Source organism: Cervus canadensis, chromosome X (genome assembly GCF_019320065.1).
Source record: "Cervus canadensis isolate Bull #8, Minnesota chromosome X, ASM1932006v1, whole genome shotgun sequence".
NCBI classification, from domain to species: domain Eukaryota; kingdom Metazoa; phylum Chordata; class Mammalia; order Artiodactyla; family Cervidae; genus Cervus; species Cervus canadensis.
In genome coordinates this window covers 13,012,620-13,039,323 of record NC_057419.1, presented here as the reverse complement: position 1 = coordinate 13,039,323, position 26,704 = coordinate 13,012,620, and the positions used below count along the sequence as shown (strand labels likewise).

The following is a 26,704-nucleotide window of genomic DNA, read 5'->3' as shown; positions in this document are numbered from 1 at the left end:
TTCCCCACCAGGAAGGATTTTTGCCCTTCCTGGTCCAGTTACGAGTAGTTTGGAACATGTCCTAACATTCATCTTTTGAAAAAAGAAAACGACTTTGCCCGAGAGCTAAATGTAGAAAAGAGAAAAAGAATGAAAGACTCATAAAAAAAGTTAGTGGTTTTCACCTTGTCCTAACGAGCTGGGATTTCTGCACTCACCTTTCTATTTCGTGGCGGAAGAAACCAGGCTTCCATCTTGGAGACAGCAGGTTTTTCTATTTGGTGAAAGCGTTTTGGAGCGGTCCTCTTGCCAAAGTTGTTTTGTGTCAGCAAATAAACGCGGGTCTGTGGATTTCTTTGGGGCCCTGGGGAGTCTTTGCTCCTTGTACACTGGGCGCAGTGTAAACAGCCAACGAGATTATTTCAGGATTTAAAGGCTGAACAGACTTTTTATTCAGTCTCATTACCTCTTTTACTTTCCACACACCGCAATCAGGCCATCCTTTGAGGAGAAATTTCTGCAAGCCGAGCTCTCCCAGGCTGAACCTTCCACCCACATGGACTTTGAAAGCACTCAGGGTTGCATGGTTCTCTTTTGGTCTTTTTAAAAAAAAAAAAAAAAAACTTGCCAGTGTCCCAGAGAGGGAGGGTGTAACTTGTGGAACAATTGTTTTCCTGTTACCTGGCTGGATCGGATATCTGCATGGCTCTGGAATACACGGTGCCTCTTGCGTTGACCAGTAGGGATGTTAAGGCCCCTCTTTGGGGGAACTTGTCTAAGTACAAGCACAGTAGGTTATCATTGAAAAAATAATTGGACTCACTTGATGAGGGTGAAAGAGGAGAGGGAGAAAGCTGGCTTAACACTCAACATTCAAAAAAACTAAGATCAGGGCATCCGGTTCCATCAGTTCATGGCAAATAGATGGGGGGAAAAGTGGAAACAGTGGCAGATTTTATTTTCTTGGGCTCCCAAATGACTGTGGGCAGTGACTGCAGCCATGAAGTTAAAAGACGCTTACTCCTTGGAAGGAAAGCCATGACAAACCTAGACAGTGTATTAAAAAGCAGAAGGGTGGTTCAGTGGCTAAGACTCCCATTTCAGGGGGCCTGGGTTTGATCTCTGGTCAGGGAACTGGGTCCTACATGCCATGACTAAGACCTGGCACTTTCAAATAAATAAATCTCATTTAAAAAAAAAAAAAAGCAGACATGTCACTTTGCCAACAAAGGTCCATATAGTCAAAGCTATGGTTTTTCCAGTAGTCATGTATGGATATAAGAGTTGGACCATAAGGAAGGCTTGATTGCTAAAGAATTGATGCTTTTGAACTGTGGTGTTGGAGAAGACTCTTGAGAGTCCCTGGGACAGCAAGGAGATCCAACCAGTCCATCCTAAAGAAAATCAACCCTGAATATTCACTGGAAGGACTGATGTTGAAGCTGAAGCTCCAGTCCTTTGGCCACCTGATGTGAAGAGCTGACTCACTGGAAAAGACCCTGATGCTGGGAAAGGTTGAAGGCAGGAGGAGAAGGGGGCAACAGAGGATGAGATAGTTAGATAACATCATCGACACAATGGACATGAGTTTGAGCAAGCTCTGAGAGCTGGTGAAGGACAAGGAAGCCTGACGTGCTGCAGTCCAAGGGGTCACAAAGAGTTGGACATGACTTACTGAACACAACTTTATTTCAGGTTTGAACAAATCAGACTGTTCTGAAAAGCCAGGATGTTCTGAATTGCGCAGTCACATTTTTTAAAAAATCTGGGCTTTTTTTTTCTTTTTTTTTAAATCTGGCTGTAAAGTAGGAGGCAGTATCTACCGCCTTGGTTGGATGAATTGGAAAGAGTTGGGGTAGCTTCTAAGGTGACCAAGACTTTCAGATCAAAGGCGAACTGTGAAGGTCAGGGAGAAGCCAGGCAGAGTAGATTACAGTGAGGGCTGTAAAGGCAACATTTTTACTTCTTCAAGGGAAGAAAGGGAGGCAGTTGTTAGTGTATCTTTTTCAGTTTTGTTTTTATTTTTTATCAAAGTGGCTCTTGCACAGTTTAAATAATCAAATAGTTCTTCGGGGCTTGTTATTAAACCCAGCAGCTCCCCACTTGCCGTTTCCTCTCCCCCTAGAAAAGCTGTTGAAACTTTTCAGCTGATTTCTTTGGGCATTTGCTTACATTCTATCTTGGCTGCTGCTTCTGTTTGTTCCGTTTCTGGGTGACTGTCGACTTCCCACTTGCGATGTGGTCTCTTTTCCACGCACCTCCTTCCCACCAACTACCCAGACACGTATCTTGGGGTCCCTGACTTTCCAGTGTAACTACTATCATAATTTTGGTCAGAAGAGGGATTTTTTTCAGCCTTAGCGCTGTTGATCTTTGGGGCCAGATAATTCTTTGTGATGGGCACGGCCCTGTGCAGTGTGGGCCAGTGAACAACACCTCCGACATCACCCGCGAGATGCCTGCACAGACGTCTCCATCTCCTGTAGTCGAGATGATCAAAAAAAACCTTGCCAGGTGTCCCCTGCTGGGGGGACAAAAATCTCCCAGTTTGAGAACCACTGGGTTAGCAGTTTTCAGTGGGTATGGTTTTTTGAATGTCCATGCCAATGCGGCTGAACCTGGTGGTAGAAACTCTGAAAATTTTTTTTTGCCCCGCAGAAAGTTTTCATTATCACCGAGGTTAATGATAGGCTTTGTTTCTTTGCCTAATTTCCTGTGCGCTTTATCATTAATTTATCCTCTGCATCTTCCTGAGTTGTGAAAAATCGTTTTCTATATTCAGACACACAGGGGTGGGGGAGCGTCTTTTGAGACCTTCTTTGTTTGAAAACGTCGGTAACGTACCGTGACAGTGACTGGATTATTAGATGCAGAGGCCTGAGTTGGATGTAGAGGACTGAGTTGGTTTTTCCTCTGCACTTTCTTTGCAGCTGGTGTTCTCATCTCTGCTGGTGTGCAATATTGTTGGGAAGACAGCAAGCCTTTCTGTCTCTTCATCCTTTGGGCTGGCTCTGATTTTTTTGGTCTTATTTTTCTCTTCTCCAGACTTTGCTTCGTCTGGGGAGATGGCATGTAATGGTCTTCCAAACCATTGAGTTTTTTTAGTGTACATTTTTCCTTTTTAAAAAACTTCATTTATTTTTGGCTGTGCTGGGTCTTCGATGCATGGGTCTAGTTGCGATGCATGGGCTTCTCGTTGCAGTGGTTTCTTTTGTTGCTGAGCACAGGCTCAGTAGTCCTGGCTCACAGGCTTTGTTGCTCAGCAGTGTGTGGCATCTTCCCAGATTAGGGGTTGAACCCATGACTCCTGCATCGCAAGGCAGATTCTTTACCACTGAGCCACCAGGGAAGCCCCTCGATTATATTTTAAATGTGTGCTTTCAGTTTTTTTCCCCCAAGTTCCAAAGTGGCTTTTTTTCCCCCTCTCTTACTGTTCTTTTTAAGGGACTTCCCTGTAGCTCTCAGATGGTAAAGAATCTGCCTGCAATGCAGGAGACCCGGGTTCGGTCACTGGGTCAGGAAGATCCCCTGGAGAAGGAAATGGCAACCCACTCCAGTGTTCTTGCCTGGAGAATCCCATGGACAGAGGAGCCTGGTGGGCTACAGTCCATGGAGTTACAAAGAGTCAGACACAACTAAGCGACTAAAAAAACGATTTATTTTTGGTTCTTCCAGTCTTCATTGCTCTGCAGGCTTTTCTTCAGCTGCGCCGAGCAGGGGTCACTCCCTAGTCACGGTGCATGAGCTTTGCACTGTGGTGGTTTCTCTTGTGGAGCACAGGGCTCTGGATGTGTGGGCTTAGTCGTTACAGCCCCCAGGCTCGAGAGCACCTGCTTAGTACTTGTGGTGCTTGGGCTTAGTTGCTCTGCAGCCTGTGGGTTCTGACCGGCCCAGGGATTGAGCCGTGTCTCCTGCATTGGCAGGTGGAGTCTTTACCACTGAGCCGCCAGGGGAAGCCCTGTGTTATTGCTCTTGAATGTTCCTTTTGGATACCATGCTGATCCTGTTTCATGGTTCTTCTTTCACATCTGTGAGTATATTCAGCTGGTTTTAAAAAATGTCTTTTGTGTAGATTCCATTTCTGAGCTCTGCTGCTGCTGCGTGTGTGTGTGTGTGGCTTCTGTCTGCCCTGTTGGAGGCTCAGTCTGAATGTCTAGTGGACGGACCTTGCTGTCTGCCGGCGTGTAAGAGCGGGTGACCACCTGGTTTAGGGTGAGTCACCCGCCCGGGTGAGTGATCTAGCCAGGCTGCTTCCCGGGGCTCTCCTTTAAGGACACTGCTTTGATTGTTTCTTTGGGGCCAGGCACATCCCTGTCAGATGCTGTTTTCCTCCAGTGAGAACAGCTTTCTGGTGTAGGGCAGGTTCGAAAGTCGATCTGAGGTTTGCCAGTTTAGAGGAACCCTGCCCTGCCTGCTGAGGTCAGAGTGGTCATTGCTGGCCTGGCCTGGTCACGGTGGTTCCAGTTGGGAGGGAACGTCTCACAGGCATAGCTAGATCTTACTGTCCATCCTGACCCTTTGCTGATCCTTAGTTGTTCTGGCCATCAAACTAGAATCACTCCCACTCAAGTATATTATTAACATGGGGATGAAATGAGGCCGAAAGGAAAGCTAGTTGTGGTAGATTTAAACTCCATCTCTCCTCCCTCTTCCCTTCTCTCTGCCTCTTACTGCTTTATTAAGAATTTGGAAAACTGTGGGACGGACATGGACACACTGCTGTATTTAACATGAATAATCAAGAAGGACCTGCTGGACAGCACAGAGAACTCTGCTCAATACTCTTAATAGCTTTCTGGTTACCAGGGGGGAAGGATTGGGGGAAGGGAGAGTCAGGGAGTTTGGGATGGACATGGACACACTGCTGTATTTAACATGGAGAACCAGCAAGGACCTGCTGGACAGCACAGGGAACTCTGCTCAGTATGATGTGGAAGCCTGGATGGGAGGGGGATTTGGGGGAGAATGGATACCTGTGTATGTGTGGCTGAGTCCCTTTGGTGTTCACCAGAACCCATCACAGCATTGTTTGTTAATTAGCTATACTCCAATAAGAAAACATTAAAAAAAAACAATTTGGAAAGTTATGAGAGTAGTGTTAATGTATTGAACTGATAATTTACCATGGAAAAACTTTAGCCTGGATTTTGTGTGGCAGCATTTTAATAGGTCTCCTAGAGATTTTGTTACTGATTTTGACCATTTAGTATTGGATTTGTAGAAAAGCATTTAATTCAGAAACTCATCTAATGCCCAGCACCAGTACATTAGTTGTGCTATTTACAGCTCGCTGAAAGTGATTATTCCCTCTTCTCCACCAAAACTTGTTCTGAAAAATACAGATTTTTTTTCTTTCTATAATATTCTTGAAAGGTAGCTCTTTCAGACCAATGTGATATTCAATAACAATGGGATTTTTATTTATTTTTTAAAAATTTATTTTAATTGTAGGCTGATTACTTTACAATATTGTGGTGGTTTTTGCCATACATTCACATGAATTGGCCATGGGTGTACATGTGTTCCCCATCCAGGACCTCCCTCCCACAACAATGGGATTGTTAAAAAGTGGTTTGGGAAGTGAAACTAGTGGGGAAGATGAAGGTTAACTGTCCCCATGACAACAAACTGCATTTCTTCACTTGCTTGGCTTTCTGGTAGTAGAAGATCTTTGAGGGCATCGAGTTGGACCTACGGGTTTGGTAGAGATGCTCTCTGCTCATTGGAGACAGTCTCCTCTTCCTTGTGGATGCACTGCTGGACTACACTTCCCAGCGTCCCTTGGGGCTATGAACTGGAGACAGTCTCCTCTTCCCTCTGGATGCACTGCTGGACTACACTTCCCAGCGTCCCTTGGGGGCTATTGGACTACACTTCCGAGCATCCCTTGGGGCTATGAACTGGAGACAGTCTCCTCTTCCCTCTGGATGCACTGCTGGACTACACTTCCCAGCGTCCCTTGGGGGCTATTGAACTACACTTCCCAGCATCCCTTGGGGCTATGAACTGGAGACACTCTTCCCTCTGGATGCACTGCTGGACTACATTTCCCAGCGTCCCTTGGGGGCTTAGAGGCCATGTGACAATTCTACCCAATCAGATGCAAGTATAAGTGATGCAGGCGGGCCTGTTTGCAACCTATACTGTTTTCCCCTCTCCTGGTTGTCTGGGATGCACGTGATTCTGGAGCAGAGCCTCATGCACACAGGTCCCTGAATGCCTGGGAAGGAAGCTGGCTGTCCACAGCGCCCCTTGCCCTCCCAGTAGTACTAGGACGTGAGTGAGAAATAAGCCTCTGTTGTGTTTGGACCTTTGCATGTTTCTTCAGTTACTTGCTGTTAAGAGTTAGACCATTCCAACAAAGGAAATATGGGAAGAAATGAGAAGTTTTCCTTTTGTTTTAACTTTTTACTGGTGTGCAGTTGGTTTACGATATTGTGTTGGCTTGAATCAGTTATGCGTATACATATATCCACTCTTTTTGAGATTTGTTTCCAAATAGACCATCACAGAGCATTAAATAGAGTTACGTGTGCTATATAGGAGGTCCTTATTAGTTATCTGTTTTATATGTATTAATAAGTGTGTGTGTGTGTGAATCCCAATCTCCTAATTTATCCTGCCCCCCCCCCCCCCAACTTACCTCCTGGTTTGTTTCCAAAAGTTTTCCTTTTTTGTTTTTAATTTTTTTTTTTTTTTTTTAATTTGGCTGTTAGTTGGGTCTTAGTTGCAACGTGTGGAATCTAGTTACCTGACCAGGGATGGAACCTGGGTCCCCTCCATTGGGAGCTCAGAGTCCTCACCAGTGGACCATCAGGGAAGTCCCTAGGTGTGTTCTTTTTAACAAATACACCTAGCCTTAAGAAAGTGAATAAATAATGCCTAATTTGGTGGTGGTATTGGTGGTTTAGTCATGTCCCACTCTTGCGACCCCATGGACTGTAGCCTGCTAGACTCCTCTGTCCATGGGATTCTCCAGGTAAGGATACTGGAGTGGGTTGCCGTTTCCTTCTCCAAATGCCTAACTTACACCCTTGTAAAAGGGAATGACTACTTACCTTGTCCCAGGGGTCACTGCGGGTATCCAGTTAGCACGTACCTTATTCCCTGCACATTTATGAATGTAAAAATGAGACCTACACGCTCAAAGATTCAGCTTCTTTCCACCTTAGCTTTTCCCTCCACCAGTAATTTAATTTTCACCGGGTTGCTTTGCCTTCCCCTTCTTGCACACGGTCCCTTGGGAGCTGTTCACGGTGGTGGTGGTGGTGGTGGTGGTGGTGGTGGTGGTGGGTCAGAGCAGAGAGAATCCCCGGTCCAGCTATTTAGCTCTCAGGGAGAGCGGGCCAGAGGAGAGGAGGGTGGCTGCCATGATGTCAGGGAGCACACCTTCTCCCTGGCTGAGTTGTCCTTTACTTAACTGCTTTGGTTCAAGTGCAGGTGGCATGTGTGGCCATTGCAGGAGATGTAAGAGATGTGGGTTCGGTCCCTGAGTCAGGAAGATCACCTGGAGGAGAGCATGGCAACCCACTCCAGTATCCTTGCCTAGAGAATCCCCATGAACAGAGGAGCCTGGTGGGCTAGAGTCTGTGGCTTTGCAAAGATTCAGATACGACTGAATGGCTAACACAGACACACACCAATCCCATGGACAGAGGAGCCTGGCAGGCTACAGTCCATGGGTTTGCAAAGATTCAGATACGACTGAGTGACTACGCACACACACACACACACAGAATCCCCGTTGAATCCTGATAGCCTCAGAGCAGTACATGTCCACTGGTCCTGGTTAGGGCTTCCCTGGTGGCTCAGATGGTAAAGAATCCACCTGCAATGCAAGATACCCAGGTTCAATCCCTGGGTCGGGAAGATCTCCTGGAGAAGGGCATGGCAGCCCACTCTGGTATCCTTGCCTGGAGAAGCCTCATGGACAGAGGAGCCTGGTGGGCTACAGTCCATACCATCACAAAGAGTTGGACACGACCGAAGTGAATTAGCGGGCACGTAGGTTCCAGGGCAGACGGTGTTACCTGGGGAGGGCTGTGCATTCAGTCCTCATTAACCAGGCTGCCTCTGTCAGATTAATTAATTATGATCTTGTCGGGCAGCTTGTTCTTTTCTCCAGGGGATGGAATGCAGACTCCAGGTAGACCGTCAAGGAAAGGGAGACAACGACCAGTGCAGAGTAAAGCGGGTGCCCGGAAGAAGGTGGCATTGGGGTGGGCACCTGAGGGTTAGGGGCAGCGGGTGATGAGGGGAGTGGGCAAGGGAGAGTCTCTTCTGTTGACATGCTTACGGGAAGCCTGGGAAGGTCAGGGGGAAGCTGAAGGAAGGTGGACACGTGAATATGTCATTGAACCCCTGCAGGTTAGAAGGATGGGAGGAAGAGGGGATTCACATAAGAAAGGGCCAAGGAGAAGATGGTAAATGTGTTAAAAAGTCATAACCCTGAAAGAGGATCTAGGCTGAGCAGAACCTCAGGGTCCAGTTTGAAAACTCAAGGATGATGGACCCGGGATGAGTTAGGAACAAGCACCAAGGTGTTTGGGAGTATGGTCAGTGTATCATTGCTAATGAGGAGCACAGCTCAGGGGCCTCGGGGTCCTAGGCTTTCAGAGGAGGTGAAGGGGTTCTTTGCCTGTGGCTTGGAAATGGTGAGGCTGACGAGACAGTGCTGCTGGGGCGACTCTGCTTCTGTCTGTGTGAACTGTGCCACATTTGTAAATGTGTACACATAGTGGGCAGCATCACCGAGTTGATGGATGTGAGTTTGAGCAAGCTCCAGGAGTTGGTGATGGACAGGGAGGCCTGGCATGCTGCCGTCCACAGGGTCGCAGAGTCGGAGGCAACTGAGGCTGAACTGAACTGAAACATGATGATATTTATCTGTGCTAATTGCCCTTGTGCTTGTCAATTACCAGCTTGGTGAAACTTTCTTTTCTTGTTGCAAAAACAGTAAAACCATCTTGAAAAAAACTGAATGTAAAGGAAAAGATTGGCAGCAGCCCAAAGCATATAATAATGTTGTTTTTGGTTGGAGAGCTATATTGAATTCCCCCTACCCCCCGCAGTCTGGAATTCTTTGCTTTGTATCACTGTAGAGCTAATTATGTTTTTTGAAGGTAATTCTCTTCAGAGTTACATTGTCTTACTCAGTGCTGTCTAGAGACCTAAATGGGAAGGAAGCCTGAAAAAGAGTGGATGTATGTATATGTATAACTGATTTCCTTTGCCGTACAACAGAAAGTAGCACAACATTATTGAAGCAACTATGAAGAGAGATGAAAGTTGCTCAGTTGTGTCCAACTCTTTGTGACCCCCTGGACTGTAGCCTGCCAGGCTTCTCTGTCCATGGGATTCTCCAGGCAAGAATACTGGAGTGGGTTGCCATTTCCTTCTCCAGGGGCTCTTCCCAAGCCAGGTCTTCCGAACCCAGGTCTCCCGCATTGCAGGCAGATTCTTTACCGTCTGAGCCACCCGGGACATTTAAAAAAAAAAAAAAAGAGGGAGTTCCCTGGTGGTCCAGTGGCTAAGACTCCTTCCTCCCAGTGCAGGGGGTCCAGGTTCGATCCTTGATCAGGGAACTCAGTCCCACATGGTGAAACTAAAAGATCCCACATGCTGAAAGGAAGACCTGGTGTAGCCAAAATAAATATTTTAAAAAAGAGTTACATTGTCAACAGTCTTTGGACTCAGATACAAGCTTAAGAGGAAGCTTAGCTTTGTGTAGGCCACTTGGAATTGTAAAAAGGATATGTTTCGTTAATTGCAGTGTGTACTGAGTTTTATCATTTAGCTTTTTTTAGGCAGGCATATAACAAAGAAGAAAACTTTAACTTCTGCAGAACTGCGAAATGAGGGAAAGTCTCTCAGTCGTGTCTTTGTGACTCCATGGACTACACAGTCCTTGGAATGCTCCAGGCCAGAACATTGGAGTGGGTTGCTGTTCCCTTCTCCAGGGGTTTCCCAACCTAGGGATTGAACCCAGGTCTCCTGCAATTGCAGGCAGATTCTTTACCAGCTGGGCTACCAGGGAAGCCCTGGGGAATTAATAATTAATTTTTAGTGATTCACTCATATTAATCAAGTAGGTTGGTCTTTAAAACAGCTGTGCGGCTTTTTGGCTTGACTGTCATTCATGTTTAGATGGCCCCGAGTCTCGAATGAAAGTTTGGAAAGGAAACATCTGGAGTTGAAGACAGTCTTGTTGCTTCTTGACTTGAATTTATTCCATGGTGATTTCAGCATGGAGATCACACAGAGCCCAGGCCACTGCACGTTTTTGAGCTGGGGCGGGGGCAGTCTTTTCCCTCTCCCTCCCCATTTTTAGGGGCCTGGGGTTTTGCTTTGTTTTTGTTGATTTACTTTTGCCTGTACTGTGTCTTTGTTGCCGCATGGAGTTTTCTCAAGTTGCAGTGAGTGCAGGCTAGTCTTTTCAGCTGTGTGGGCTTCTCTTTGCGCTGGCTTCTCTGGCTGCCTAGCAGTCTATCTATCCTCAAGGAGGTCAGTCCTGAGTATTCATTGGAAGGACTGATGCTGAAGCTCAAACTTCAATCCTTCGGCCACCTGAGGTGAAGAACCGACTCATTGGAAAAGACCCTGATGCTAGGAAAGATTGAAGGCAGGAGGAGAAGGGGATGACAGAGGATGAGAGGGTTGGATGGCATCACCGACTCGATGGACATGAGTTTGAGTAAATTCTGGGAGTTGGTGATGAACAGGGAGTTCTGGCGTGCTGCAGTCCATGGGGTCACGGAGAGTCGGACGCGACTGAGAGACTGAGCTGAACAGGCTCTAGGGCGCATGGGCACAGTAGTTGGGTCTCTTGGGCTGTAGGGATCGAGAGAGTTTGGTAGTCACTGGCACAGGCTTAGTGGGACTCTCGAGAGTCTTCTCCAACACCATAGTTAAAAAGCATCAATTCTTCGGTGCTCAGCTTTCTTTATATGGGATCTTCTCCAAGCAGGAATCAAACCCGCGTCTCCTGCATTGCAAGGCCGATTCTTAACCACTGCGCTACTAAGGGAGGGTCCACTAGGGAGGCTGGTGTTTTGCAGAAAAGGAATTAGAACCTCATATCACTCTGTGTAGTTGTGAAATTTTTACTCCCAAAGGTGAAATTTACATTCTCTGCTGGTCAGTAAGGACACTTCTTCATGTGCTCCTGGCAAGGACTTGGTTTGCTTTTACAGGGTGTAGTTCATATATATATATATATTTTTTTCTTTTTAATTTGGCCGAGCTTGCTGACTTGCAGACGTTAGTTCCCCCCGACCAGGGATCAAACCCGTGTCCCCTGCAGTTGGAAGCCCCGAGTCCTGACCACTGGACCACCCAGAACTAACTCCCAGAGTATAATTCTTCAGTTAACCCGTGCGGCGATGGGCCATCCACACAGAAGTCCCATTCACACAGCAACGCTTTGTCTTTCTCTGCGACCCTCACGGAAGTGCCCAGTCCTGGCCTTTCCTCCTGGCCCCCTGCAGTGTTGGTTTCTGCCGCAGACCTCTCCTCTCTCCTCTAGGTGGTCTCCAGCGGTTGTTTGACACTATCAGGTTTCCTCTGCATTCCCAGCTTCCAGACCGGCCCGATGGGTGCTTCCCCCAGCTGCTTCCACCTCAGCCTGATATGCATGGACATCTTGCAGAAACTTCCCTAATTTTCCTGCACTTCTGGGGCTGGCCCAACTGGTCTCTCCCCAAATCCGGGATGCCTGCCTGCTTCTCCTTGACCTTGCATGGCCAGCCAATCATCTAGTCCCTGGAGCCTACGTGTCCCATGTCTGTAGCTTCCCTGTCACCCCTCCCTGGTGTCACACGGCCTCCTCGTGGCCTCAGACCATTATTTAAGGAACCCAGGCTACAGGAGAAGCCCTCAGTGAACTGCACTTTTCCCGGGGCTGGGCGTACCTTGATGTATCTGCATGCCACATGGTGGAGTTTATCCAGTTTTCTCTTCCTCCTTGTTATGTAACAAGGCTGCTGGGAGGCTTGACCAGGAGCATTTGCATTTATAGCCGGGGCCTTTGCGGACACACGTGCATGAAAGCTTGCCCGGGACAGTCACAGGACCCGTCTTTTCCTTGCATGACCTCTGGACTCTTCACATACCAGCCTCCGCAGCACCCCGAGCCGTGGTGAACCTCTTGTCCTGGAAGGAAGACCTTGTCTTTCCTTTGTGGTACCCTACTGACTCAGTTCTTCTGTTGAGGCTGCCCTGTGCCTGTCTGGGGCGGCAGGGGGGAATGCTGGGGTGCAGACACTGAGCCAGGGTCTCTCTGGAGCCAACCTCCCCTCCGACCAGCCCTTTGAGAAAGGAGCTTCTCTGTTTTCCCTTTTCTCCTCTCTTTGCGGGAAACCCAGCTTCCAATGAAAAAAAAAAAAAAAAAAACCTCCAGGTCTCAAACCATGATTATGATTATTTGAATTTTCAAACTCTTCTTTAGTTAATTGTTGGCCGCGATGCGTCTTCCTTGCTGCCCAGGAGGTTTGTCTAGCTGCTGAGAGTGGGTCCTCCTCTCTAGTTGCGGTACGGAGGCTTCCGATTACGGGCAGCTTCTCTTGCGGTTCCCTGGCTCCAGCGCAACGTGGGTTTGGGTCGTAGGCTTAGTTGCTGGGCGTGGGCATGTGGGGTCCTCCTGGAGCAGGGACCAAACCGTGTTCCCGACTTTGGCAGGTGGATTCTTAACCCCTGGATCACCAGGGAAGCCCTTCAAAAACCATTATTTAAGGAACCCAGACTGCAGGAGAATCCCTCAATGAACTTAAACTTTTCCAGGGCTGGGAGTACCTTGATGTATCTGCCTGCCACATGATGGAGTTTAGGTTTTCTATTGAGTCTTTTCTCTTCCTCCTTGTTGTGTAACAAGCCTGCTGGGAGGCTTGACCAGGGTCGTTTGCGTTTGTAGCCGGGGCCTTTGAGGACACACGTGCATTAAAGCTCTTTTAAAAAAAAAAAAAAGAAAAACTTCTAAAACTTTTGTTGGAGGATGGTTGATTCAAAATATTGTGTTAGTTTAAGTGGTACAGGAAACTGAATCTACGGGAAAGTGAATCAGTTATCCAGATATCGACTCCTTTTTGGATTTTCTGAGTTCTTTTCTCGTATAGACCATTACAGAGTTTTGAGTACAGTTTCTTGTGCTGTACAGTAGGTCCTTGTTAGTTATCTATTTTATATTTAGTGAAATTGAGGTCGCTCAGTCGTGTCCGACTCTTTGCGACCCCATGGACTGTAGCCTACCAGGCTCCTCTGTCCATGGGATTTTCCAGGCAAGAGTACTGGAGTGGGTTGCCATTTCCTTCTCCAGGAGATCTTCCCGACCCAGGGATTGAACCCGGGTCTTCTGCGTTGTAGGTCGATGCTTTACCATCTACCCTTTAGAGGGGTGAATTTTATGGTACGTGGTCTGACTCTGTGTGACCCCTTGGACTGTAGCCTGCCAGGCTCCTCAGTCCATGGGATTCTCCAGAATCCTGGAGTGGGTTGCCATGCCATTCTTCAGGGAATCTTCCTGACTCAGGGATTGAATCCATGTCTCCTGCATTGCAGGTGGACTCTTTTGTGTCTGAGACACCAGGGAAGCTCTGACTGCCAGTCTTTAGAGAGGGTGAATTTTATGGTATGTGGCTCATAGCTCAATAAAATTGTAATTTAACATAAGGAAATGGGTGGAGGTGTTCCGCCTTATCCTGGAGTCGCCCAGACGCGGCTGGGAGGAGGCTGATGACAAGGCCCTCCTAGGTTCATCCTCCGGGTGGGTCTTCCACGCCTTGCACGTCACAGGGCTTTCTCTACTGCAGCTGGCTGGACCCACGGGTGGAAGTCAGCCTGGGGAAGAGAGTCAGTGTTCCCTGTCTGGAGTGGGGGTACCCAGCCACACCCTGGGTGGTTAGGGGTGGGGCAGGGGACCGCAGTGGGTGCGGTGGGCTCTGTGAGCCGGGGGAGAGTTTTGAAGCAGGAGTTGGCGGCAGGTGTCTCTCTGCAGTGAGGGCAGGTGGTTGCAGGAGTTTTGGGAGCCATCTGGAAGCTCCTGGGCCTGGTGCCGACAGAGAAAAGGCAAGTGGTCTGGGTGGTACCCCAAGGCATGGCAGGGTCCCCTCTCCCCCAACCCCGGCGCGTGGCTGGAGGATGCAAGAGATGTGGCTGCAGGTACCGGCTGCCTCTTCCCCTCCTACGTGGCGGGGGTCCAGAGCTGGGCAGGGATGGGAGACCCAACTCCCACCTGCAGGTGGCCCCTTCCAGAAAGCCCCGGGGGCGGGAGCGGCTGCGTCCAGGGCAGACCCGGCCGCTCCTCCTCGCCCAGGTGTGGTTGAGGGTGATGGGCACGTGTTCCCCTCACCCCCGGGGGCCACGTGGAGCAGGTGTGCCCAGGGTACGTCCTTCCCGAGTCCCTGTCTCTTCCGGAGGGCTCCCCGCAGACACTCGATTCACTTTTTGCTGCTTTCTTTTTCTTGCTTGGTCCTAGCTGTGTGTAAAGTAATCAGTTGAGGGGGAAGAAAAACCTCCCTTTGAGTGATAAGACTTCCCTGGTGGCTCAGATGGTAAAGCGTCTGCCTGCAATGCGGGAGACTCGGGGTCAATCCTTGGGTGGGGAAGATTTCCTGGAACCCATTCCAGTATTCTTGCCTGGAGAATCCCAAGGACGGACGAACCTGGTGGGCCACAGTCCACGGGGTCTCAAAGAGTCGGACCCGCCTGAGCGGCCTCACTTTCTTTTCTTTCTTGAGTGATAACTGTTGAAAAGTAGTTGTCTAGTTCAACCACATGAGTCACTTGGAGTCAGCTTTTCTCCTTCTTATGAAACATCACTCACTGTAAGGATGTCACAACAGAGGCTCCTTATTGGTTGGGCTTCTTGGGAAGGGAAGAGTAGACGTCTTCCTTTTTTTATTTCCTTGATGTAGACCGTTTTTTATTTTTATTTTTTTAAGATTTTTTTTTTCTGTTTGATGTGGACTATTTAAATATTTATTGACTTTGTTCTGGTATTATTTCTGTTTTATATTTTGGTGTTTTGACACATGCGATCTTAGCTCCCTGACCAGGGATTGAACCCACACCCTCTGCATTGGAAGGCAAAGTCTTAACCAGTGGATGGCCAGGAAAGTCCCTCATTTTAAAAGTCTTTATTGAATTTGTTATATTACCACTGCTGTTTTATGTTCTGGTTTTTCTTTGGCCTCAAAGCATGTGCGATCTTAGCTCTATGACCAGGGATGGAACCTGCACTTCCTGCACTGAGAAGTGAAGTCGTAACCACTGGACTGCCAGGGAGGTCCTTTCCTTTTATTTTTTTCAATGCCAGTGATTCCTTGTTATTCAGCCGCTCATTGGTGTCCGATTCTTCACAATCCGATGAACTGCATCATGCCAGGCTTCCCTGTCCATCACCAACTCCCAGAGCTTGGTCAGACTCATGTCCATTGAGTCCGTGATGCCATCCAACCATCTTGTCCTCTGTTGTCCCCTTCTCCTTCTGCCCTCAATCTCTCCCAGCATCAGGATCTTTTCCAATGAGTCACCTCTTCACATCAGGTGGCCAGAGTATTGGAGCTTCAGCTTCAGCATCCATCCTTCCAATGAATATTCAGGGTTGATTTCCTTTAGGAAGGACTGGTTTGATCTCCTTGCTGTCCAAGGGACTCTCAAGAGTCTTCTCCAACACCATAGTTTGAAAATATCAGTGATTCCTAATGAAGATTGAATGTCCTAATGATGATTTCCATATCTCTAGAAGTGACCAACCTAGACAGCATATTAAAAAGCAGAGACATTATGTTGCCAGCAAAGGTCTGTCTATTCAAAGCTATGGTTTTTCCAGTAGTCATGTGTGGATGTGAGAGTTGGACCGTAAGGAAAGCTGAGCATTGAAGAATTAATGCTTTTGAACTGTGGTGTTGGAAAAGACTCTTTGAGAGTCCCTTGGACAGCAAGGGGATCCAACCAGTCCATCCTAAAGGAAATCAGTCCTGAATATTCCTTGGAAGGACTGATGCTGAAGCTGAAACTGCAATCCTTTGGCCACCTGATGTTAAGAACTGACTCATTGGAAAAGCCCCTGATGCTGGAAAAGTTTGAAGGCGGGAGGAGAAGGGGATGACAGAGGATGAGAGGGTTGGATGGCATCACTGACTCGATGGACATGAGTTTGAGTAAACTCAGGAGTTATGGATGGACAGGGAGGCCTGGTGTGCTGCAGTCCATGGGGTCGCAAAGAGTTGGACAAGACTGAGCAACTGAACTGAGAAGTGACAGATAGCTGAAGGGTGAGATGTCCTTGTCATTAAAGAATTAGGAAGTGTGTGTCTACATGGATGTGTATTCTCTGTTGAACAGCTTACAAACCATGTGTAGAAATGGCCTCTGTGTGGAATAAAAAAGAATGTAACTTACAAGTTCAGTAAATATCAAACAGCCCTGGGCTGAGTGGCCTGCACTTTGGGGACCCAGTTCCAGTAGCAGCCTTGAAGACCACACCTCCCTGGTCATTGAGCCCCAGGCTGCAGCCCAGTATAAATAATATTAATCCCCACAGAACTGTCACTCATCAAGTCGATTGACTAATTATGCACAGATTATCAACCATTCTGGTTATGTAATTCTTCGGCTTCCCTGGTGGCTCAGACCGTTAAAGAATCTGCCTGCAATGTGGGAGACCTGGGTTCGATCCCTGGGTTGGGAAGATCCCTTGGAGAAGGGAATGGCAACCCACCCCAATATTCTTGCCTGGAGAATCCCGTGGACAGAGGAGCCTGGTGGGCTACAGTCTATGGATGGGGTCTCACAGAGTCGGACAGGACTTAGTGGATAAGCACAGCACGTGACTACTGCCAAATTGATTGCACTCTAGGGTAAAAATAAATGCTTATATGATCAAATCTTTCCCACACTTTGTTCTTTTACCTTTCTTGTTATTCTTTGTTTCTTCTTTTAAAAAATGTTTATTTATTTAATTTATTTATTTGACTGTGCTGATTCTTGGGTGTGGCCTGTGGAATCTAGTTCCTTGACCAGGGATTGAACCCAAGTCCCCTGCATTGGGAGTGCGGAGTCTTAGCCACTGGGTAACAGGAAAGTCCTTCCTGTTATTTTTAATTGTAGATTGTGGTTGAATGGTCACTATTATAGGTTTGTACTTTGCTTTCCGTTCACGTAAGAGTATGTGATGTGGCGTGAAAACGTAACCAGGTATTACTTTTCTAAGAAAAGGAAAGGATCTGTACAAAGTCATTTTGGAGTTTTTTGCTTTGCTTTCTTCTTGTAGTAATGGCCCTTCCTTGGTGGCTCAGACAGTAAGGAATCTGCCTGCAATGCAGAAGATCCGGGTTCGATCCTTGGGTCGGGAAGATCCCCTGGAGAAGGAAATGGCAAACCCACTCCAGTGTTCTTGCCTGGAGAATCCCCATGGACAGAGGAGCCTGGCGGGCCACAGTCCATGGGTTCGCAAGGAGTCAGACGCGACTGAGTGACTAACACTTGATAAGAATCAGGAAATCACGTCTCAGGTGAAAAGGGAGAGACAACATTTAGGTTTTAGGTGAACGAGGTGAGTGCATTCTGGATTCTTCCCTTGACGCTTTCTAGTTTAATTGTTTAAACAGTTAAAAAAAAAAAAAAGGCAAAAAACATTGATTTCTACAGAGAGGAGGAAGACATGGATGCTAAGTTCAGACGCAGAAAACCTACAAGGCTTCCTCCGATTCTCCATCCGTCCCAGGAGTGACATGTGTGGGCAGAGGTAATGGCCGGAAACCCTTGTTAGTCCCAGGAGTTGGAGCCCCTGAGTCCAGGGAACAATGCTGGGAAGCCGGGGTTGCATTCTGCGGACAGGAATGTGGGCCAGCGGATCAATAGCCCCGCTGTGTTTCTGTGATCCCAGCACACAAGAATTCTGCCCTTTTGAACCCAGCAGGGTCTGGCTGGGGCCCGCCCGGCCGTTCATGTGGGCTGTTTTTCCCCCCTCATCCCTGGACGCTGCACCAGGCCAGGCTTCAGAACCTGGGCAGGGTCAGTGGGGTGGGGAAGATACTCCAAGCCAAACATTCCCAGACATCCCGGGTGGGGTGCAGGGGGAAGGTGGGGTGCAAGGGAGTGGCAACCTCCCCACCCCCTCCCGGGACAGCCAGCATCTCTGCTGCTGGTAACGCTCCCCTGAAAGTAACTAGGCAGTTTCACTTCCGGCTCATTTTCAGATGTGATGGGGCTTAAAACCAGGAGAGATTTCTCCTGAAGTAAAGGTCACTGTTCTTAACACCGGGAGCTTTGGGAAAATCACCCCTTGTTATCAAAATACAGAGTTTATGGAAGACTGTGTGCTTGGAATGGCTTTAAAGGAGTCAATCTAGAAAGTTCCAAGTTTTAAAAAATTTCTCTCTGTAGCTCTGTATTAAAGAAAAGAAAAAAAAAAAGCAGACTGCTCTTGAACAGAATAAAAGGAATTTTCCAGGAATGTCTTTAAAGTGTGCCTCATTCACTGGGGGTAATTACCCCATGACTCTTTCTCCTGAGTAGAGAGCTCCTGCATTGTGTATTAGTTTTTGCTTCAAGAAAACTGTACAAATACGCTCCTGGTAGCATGACATTTTAGTTTTTATATCTTTTGGAGGTTCTCAGTAAGGGATGAGAATTCGGTATTTTCTTCCCATCGTCCACTTGGCAGTGCTGAGAAAACTCATGGGCTGGCACTTTGGGGAGTCTTGGAACGGGCTTCCCCGACCGCTCAGCGGGTGAAGAATCTGCCTGCAATGCAGGAGACGTGAGTTCAATCCCTGGGCTCAGAAAGAGCCCTGTCGTTGCAGGAGATGCAGGAGACTCAAGTTCGATCCCAAAGTGGGGAAGATCTCCTGGAAAGGGGGATGGCAACCCACTCCAGTATTCTTGCCCAGAGGATCCCCCAGACAGAGGAGCCTGGCGAGGCTACAGTCCGTGGGGGGGTCACAGACAGTCGGACACGACTGAGGGACTCAGCACACGATGTCTCACGGTTTCTTCTCTTCCTGTGTTTATATCCGCCCGGATAACGATGCACCCTGGCTCACTGTTCGGGCGTTGCGTGTGGGGACCATCTGCACAGCCCTGGAGAAGCGGGCATTCCCTAGCAGCTTTTACTGGACCCCTGGGTGCTCGGGCTGTGTTCAGTAAGTAAGGATCTGTTCCCGCTGGGAGGAACCCGAGGGTGTGTTTGAAGCTCTCCAGGTGCGTCCTCCTTGGCCTGTGGCCTCCTGCAGCTCTCGGCCCAAAGCCTGAACTTGCTCAGCTAGCATCTCCAGGGCCTGGCTTTGGGCAGCGTTCCCCTGGGTCAGCATCTCCGCCTCAGCCACCGCCCAGTGCCTGACGATGCTTTAGCCACTCGGGGAGTATGGGATGCATTGACCTTTGTCCAGAGTATGGGATGCATTGACCTTTGTCCAGGTCGGGAGCGCAGTCCTTCTGTGCCTTTCTCCTTGCACGTTGGGTGTGGCAAGCAGGTTATTTAAAAAAAAGAAAATCTGTGTCTTTTTTTTTTTTTTTAAATAATTTTATTTATGTATGACTGTGCTGAGTCTTGGCTGTGTGCGCTTTTCTCTAGTTGTGGTGAGTGGGGGCTACTTTCTAGTTGGCAGTGGGCGGGCGTCTCATTGTGGCGGCCTCTCTTGTTGTGGAATACGGGCTCTAGGGTGTTTGGGCTTCAGTAGTTGTGGCTCGTGGGCTCCGTAATTGCAGAGCAAGGGCTCCAGAGCACAGGATCAGTAGTTGTGGCGCGTGGGCTTAGTTGCTCTGTGGGATCTTCCCGGACCAGGAATCGAACCCACGTTGCCCTGCGTTGGCAGATGGGTTCTTATCTGGTTGTACCAGCAGGGGAGCCCTTGGCAAGCAGCTCTGTGGTCATCCACACTGAGCTCTTTGTGGATAACCTAACCATGTGCGTCCCTGGTAGTTCAGTTGGTGAAGAATTCGCCTGCAATGCAGGAGACCCTGGTTCTATTCCTGGGTGGGAAAGATCTGCTGAAGAAGGGGATAGGTTACCCACTCCAGTGTGGACTTCCCTGTGGCTCAGCTGGTGAAGAATCTGCCTGCAGTATGGGAGACCTGGGTTCGTCCCTGGGTTGGGAAGATCCCCCTGGAGAACGGAAAGGCTACCCAGTCCAGTATTCTTGCCTGGAGAATTCCATGGGGATAGTCCAGGGGATTGCAAAGAGTAGGGCACGACTGAGTGACTTTCACTTTCACTTTCACGCGTCACCACTGGGCTCAGATGACAGAAGAGACTGAATGGCTTTGTGAACAATATAAAGTAATCAGTTGTAACATCTAACGTTTGTTCCAAATGACTTTTCTTTCTTTGATGGCTATCATTTTTCTTGCTTCACATCTTTATCTCTAAGAATAACTGTGTTTCCAGCTCTTATTGAATCATTTAAACACTGTAACAATAACCAAATCACTGCACAGATTCCGATTTTTCACAAGATGAATAAGTTTTCGGTCATCTCAAGCAAAGGCACCAATGCATTTGACAGACGGACGGGGAGGGAAATCCAAGAATGTGTGTATATGTGTACGGAGAGCTGATTCAGGTTGTGGGTGCATGCAGAGGTCTGCAGGCAGGGTGAGATCACTCAGCGTTTACTGCTGGGCTCAGGGCTTAGGCATTTGAGGACATATCTGAGGGATCAGGCAAGGGTGATAGTCCTTTTTTAAAAAAAAAAAAAAATTAATCAGTTATATTTGGCTGTGCTGAATCTTCATTGCTGTGTGTGAGCTTTCTCTAGTGACCAGAGGCTACTCTCTGGTTGTATGCAGGTTTCTCACTGTGGTGGATTCTCTTGTTGCAGGTCATGGTCTCAAAGCACGAGAGCATCCGTAGTTGCATCTCACAGGCTTCAGAAGGCAGGCTCAGTGGGTGTGGCACACGGGCTTAGTTGCCGCTCGGCATGTGGGATCGTCCCGGGGCAGGGATCAAACCCGTGGCCCCTGCATTGGCAGGCGGATTCTTCACCGCTGGACCACCAGGGAAGCCCTGATGAGTGAGTTACGAAAAGTCAGCTGATACTGCTCATCGGTACCCTCCCCAGTCTCCTTTCTCCACCTTGGTTTTATTTGTACTGACTTGTCACTTCTTTTGTCAGCTGTTTTCTACACCCACTCTTTTCCCCCTGCCCGGTAGGTATCATTTCTTAGTTAACCCCCTCCTTTTCTTCACATGCTGTCTGCAGACCCTGATGATATCTTCAGGCAAGAAGACACTTGGGGTTACCCACTCTGCTGGTATGGAAGGAACACCCAAGTCCAGAAAAGTAAAAACCGCTCCCCAAGGTCCCACCGTCGGTTTGGGACAGGATAATGTCTTAAGTGAACAGAAGGAAGCTGAAAAGGTTTGGTTCGGGGCTGTTTCTTTAAAAAAAAAATGACAGTTATATAGTTACTTCTAAAGAGTTACAAAAACAGTGGTGGATAGTGATTAAAAAAATATTCAACTTGAGATTTCAGGGATTTGTGCAAAATAGATGCACACTTACCTCCTTTGAGTCTCTTTATTATGTGGCATCTTTTCTTCCAGTTAAACTTTTGTGGGATGTTAGTTTCACGACTAGGAGTCAAATCTGGGCCCTCCCGAGTGAAACTACCAAGTGCTAACCACTGGACCAGCAGGGAATTCCCTGGGTGTTTTTTAAGACTTTATTTTTGTTGTTGTTCAGGTGCTCAGTTGTGTCTGACTCTTTTCGACCCCATGGACTGCAGCACGCCAGGCCTTCCTGTCCTTCACAATCTCCTGGAACTTGCTCAAACTCATTCATGTTTTTTGAGTAGGTGATGCCATCCAACCATCTCATCCTCTGTCATCCCCTCTTCCTCCTACCTTCAGTCTTTCCCAGCATCAGGGTCTTTTCCATTGAGTTAGTCCTTCCCATCAGTTCGCCAGAGGATTGGAGTTTCAGCTTCAGCATCAATCCTTCCAAAGCATATTCAGGACTGATTTCCTTTAGGATGGACTGGTTGGATCTCCTTGCAGTCCCAGGGACTGTCAAGAGTCTTCTCCAACACCATAGGTCAAAAGCATCAATTCTTCAGCGCTCAGCTTTCTTTATGGTCCAACTCTCACATCCATACATGACTACTGGAAAAACTATAGCTTTGACTAGATGGACCTTTGTCGGTGAAATAATGTCTCTGCATTTCAATACGCTGTGTAGGTTTGTCATAGCTTTTCTTCTGAGGAACAAGCGTCTTTTAATTTCATGTCTGCAGCCACCATCTGCAGTGATTTTGGAGCCCAAGAAAATAAAGTCTGTCAGTGTTTCCATTGTTTCCCCATATATTATTTTTCCACTTCTTGCGGAGAACTTGTCATTACAGAAAGCTGGTTGGATCCCGTCAGCCCTGGAAATAGCTCACTGACGGAAATAGCACAATCCCAATATTTACTGTAAACATGGTGACCTATAATGCTTTCTGCTAGGCCCAAACTGGGGAGTCAGAGAGCTTCAAGTGTGGCTCCTTTTTTAATCCCCCGACAGGTGACCTCAGGTAAAGCATCTCACGTGCACTTTGTGGTTGATTGGAGGACCTGGAGGCCGTAGGAAGGAGGGGTGGATCATACTATGCCGTGTAGTTGTGCAGGTGGCAGATGACTTCTGAGCATCAGTCTGTCTGTCTCCCCACTTACAGCCTTCTCCTCTTCTTGGGTTCCAGTGCCTTCATCCCACCCCCCCCCCCCTTTTTTTTTCTTGACAGGTGAGCTCAGGTAAAATAGCTCACCACTTGCCTCGGTTTGTGCGTGCGTGCTCTGTCGTGTCTTGACTCTTTGTGACCCATGGACTGTAGCCCGCCCGCCCGCCCGCCAGGCTCCTCTGTCCATGGGATGTCCCCAGACAAGAGTCCTGGAGTGGGTTGCCATTTCCTACCCCAGGGGCTCTTCCCAACCCAGGGATTGAACTTGTGTCTCCTACATTGGCAGCTGGATTCTTGACCACTGAGCCACCTTGGAAAGCCCTCAGTTTGCTCATCTGTAAAATGGGTGGAAAACCCTCCCCGTGCCTTTGTTTCCGGGACTCCCAGGGCTGCCTGATACACAGGCTCTGCTCAGTGGATGGGAGGCTGAAACCACGAAGCATGGTGGCCGTCTCTGATCCTCATTTGTGTGTCTGTCTTCCCTCAGTGCTGGCTCCTTCCTTGCTTGCCTCTCTGTTTCCTTTCCCTCCTCCTCTTCCTCTCTGTCCGTCCTCCTCCCCGAAGCTTTCTTCTGCAGGTTTCAGTAGGTGTGTGTCATCTCCACGCTAGATAATGGCCCGTTTCAAGTGTCCGGTGCAGTGACTTTTAGTAAAGTCAGAGTTGTGCATCCATTCCGACCATCCAGTGATTCAGAACACTCACCTAAAAAAGATCCTTTGTGCCCATTCAGGTGGCACTAGTGGTAAAGAACCTGCCTGCCAGTGCAGGAGATGCAAGAGACGTGGGTTCAATGCCTGGGTCGAGAAGATTCCCCTGGAGAAGGAATAGGCTACCCACTCCAGTATTCTTGGGCTTCCTTGTGGCTCAGATGGTTAAGAATCCCCCTGCAGTGCAGGAGACCTGGGTTCGATCCCTGGGTCGGGAAGATCCCCTGGAGAAGAGAATGACAAGCCACTCCAGTATTCCTGCCTGGAGAATCCCATGGACAGAGGAGCCTGGTGGGCTGCAGTCCACGGGGTCGCGAAGAGTCGGATGTAACGGAAGCGACTGAGGACACGTGTGAGCATGCACACCCATGCATTCCTTCATTCACAAATCCATTCATTCCACGGTCCCACCCCAGCCGAAGGCAACCAGGGCTCTCTGCTCCGTCTCTCTGGATTCGCCCATTCTGGACACTTGATAGAAATCTGTGGGAATCATATAAAAGGTACTATCTGTGGCCTTTGGCATCTGGCTCCATTCCTTCCGGCTGATGATGTGAAGGCGTTTTAACCCGTGTCGTAGCCTGTGTCAGTCATTCATGGCTTTTTCTTGTTGAACGCGAGCCCGTGGTGTGGACAGACTGCATTTGTTCATTCTTTGGTTCATCAGCTGGTGGACGTTCTCGAGGTTCCCTGGGTGTCACGCCCCTGTGTGTGGGCGTGTCCCCACTTCCTGCGGAAACGGGGACGCGGTCAGGGGGCGTGGTCAGGCACCACGGTCGGTGGGAGGAGGGGAGGCGGGGAGGGGAGGGGAGGGGGGAGGCGGGGAGGGGGGAGGCGGGGAGGGGAGGGGAGGGGGGAGGCGGGGAGGGGGGAGGCGGGGAGGGGGGAGGCGGGGAGGGGAGGGGAGGGGGGAGGCGGGGAGGGGAGGGGAGGGGAGCAGGCAGCTAGCTCCTTTCCTCGACTGCTTGTCAGTTCCCTCACTTGTGAGCAGGCCTTCTAGAAACTATCACAAACGCGTTGGGAAAAATCTAATAGACCAAATATTTGAAAAATGCGTGTCGTGTCGTGTCGTGTCCGCCTGACCCTCAGGAAGCACCTCTGACTTCCTGTAACGTGGAGGAAAAATCCCCAGCTCCCGTCACGCTGACAACTCAGTGGAGACGGGCTTCGGGAGGCATCGTTTGGCAGGTCGTTCTTCTCAAGATAAAGCGGGCAGCGCGCGTGCCTGGTCCTGCCTGTGCAAGTGTGGAATGTGTGCGGGTTGTGGAGGCGGATCTCGGGGTGTCCGGGGTGGGGGGTGCCCGCAGACTGAACGTCTCCTGTTCCACTGCTGTGCCTTTTCTGCTGCGAGGAGTGCGGCCCCACTTGATCACGGACACTGTGTCCCCAGTCCTGGTCCTCCGCAGCAAGGGGACCTCAAGCAAGTCCCCAACCCAGGTCGATGGGTAACACTTGTGTCCAGGCTGTGAATCAGGCCACCAGGAGATGGGTGGGCATGACTCGTAAGTAGATGCATGGGAACTGGGTGGTCCCGGACGCTTGCTAGGGGAGCAGGGGTGCAGAAGGAGGGTTGGGGTGAAGTGGCGGGCTGCCTGGAGTTGACCTCATCACAGCTGGAAACTGCTTTTATTCTGATCAGTGGTGACTTGAGGGCTTTCCAGGTAGCGCCAGTGGTAAAGAACTCACCTGTCAATGCAGGACACGTGAGAGAGGTGGGTTCAATCCCTGGGTCAGGAGGATTCCCCTGGAGAAGGGGATGGCCACCCACTCCAGTATTCTTGCCTGGAGAATCCCATGGACAGAGGAGTCTGGTGGGTTACAGTTGCAGAGTTGCATATGACTGGATCGACTTAGGCTGCCTGTGTGCCTTGAGGGGGCCTGGGGGTGTCCAAAGCCCTCAGCGTGAATCTAGTCTTGACCACTGAGGAGGGGCGTAGAGTCATTTTCGTGTTTGCAAATTTCCACACGAGCGGGCAGCTCATCCTGGAACATCCTCTGTTTCTTCTGAAAAAAGATAATTAATATATTTGACTGTGCTGGGTCTTAGTTGCATCATGTGGCATCTAGTTCCCTGGCCAGAGATTGAACCCCAGGGGTCCCTGCACTGGACGCGCGGAGTCTTAGCCACTGGACCCCCAGTGAAGCCCCTCTTTGGAAAACTTTCACGTCAAATCCAGTGCAAACCAAAGCCCGTGAGAGTGAAAACAAGCAAGCCAAACAAACAACGAAAAAAAAAACCAAGCAAGCAGAAAGGAAGCCAAACCTTAGAGAACGTTAAGACATCTTCCTCATCCTGCCTCAGTGTAATTTGGAGAACGTCCACGTGGGATGATCAGAGAGGGCTCTCTCTGCTTTGTCCCAGAGCTGTCTGGGCCCTGGGACCTCAGGGGAGCAGTTGGCCCCTGAGATGCAACAGTCTTCTGTGGAGGGGAAACGGGAGACGGGGCCGAGGGCTGGATGCATGGAATGGGCAGCCTTTTTGAGACTGAAATTTCACCAGGTGGCTCCCGGTGTTGAGATCGCCGGACAGAGAGGGTGGTGTCAGGTTCCACCCAAAGAGTGATGCTTTCTTGTCACTTCCCTATGTGTGCCCCAGGCTGGCAGCCTTTGCCTGCCCGCTGGATCCACGGGTGCTGAGTTTCCATAGTGACATCCGGGCCCGGGGTGGTGGGGAGGGTTTTCTGCGGGTCACCTGCTGCGGATTGGGTTGCTGTGTGTTCAAGTGATGAGTTTCCTGGCCGAGGTCTGGAATCTGGCCAGAAAGGAAACCTTGTGTGTTTGTCTGAGGTTTGAGAGCTTCCCCCAGCTCAACCCCCACCCCACCCCGCCCCCAGAAAACAAGTGACTGAGGGTGAGTCTTTGAAAACCACATCTGGCATTCCTAGGGCCTTCTGTGCTTCCTAATTGCTTTGCAACCCAACTACCAGGCCTTGCAGACGCCCTTGGAGAGGAATTCTCTCCCCACCCTTAGCCAGGTCCCCCATACCCACCCCGTCTCGCTGCAAGTTCTTGACCAGGGATCGGCTCTGTACTCCATTAGAAGTGCAGGGGTCTTAACTACTGGACCACCAGGGAAGTCCCAAGTGGAATTCTTCTGAAAGGCTTTCATGGACTTTGTTGTGACTCAGGGTCCTACCATACAGCACAGGGAAGCAGGTTTCATATGCTGTGAAAACTGTAACGGAAAAGGATAAAAAAAAACACACACAAAAAAGCACACCTATATGTGTATAACAGAGTCACTTTGGTCTACACAGAGATTAGTGAAAAAAAGTGAAGTCGATCAGTCATGTCCGACTCTTTGCGACCCCATGGACTATAGCCTACCAGGCTTCTCAGTCCATGGGATTTTACAGGCAAGAATA

General features: G+C 49.1%; 1 long non-coding RNA gene across 1 annotated transcript in view; it reads left to right on the top strand.

Annotated features, from left to right (window-relative positions):
- Positions 1-4,957: 4,957 nt before the first annotated feature.
- LOC122434410 overlaps positions 4,958-26,704 on the top strand; it is a 67,624-nt gene continuing 45,877 nt past the window's right edge. The window contains exon 1 of the long non-coding RNA XR_006267368.1: positions 4,958-6,255. This is a non-coding gene — a long non-coding RNA (uncharacterized LOC122434410). The remainder of the gene's footprint in view (positions 6,256-26,704) is intronic.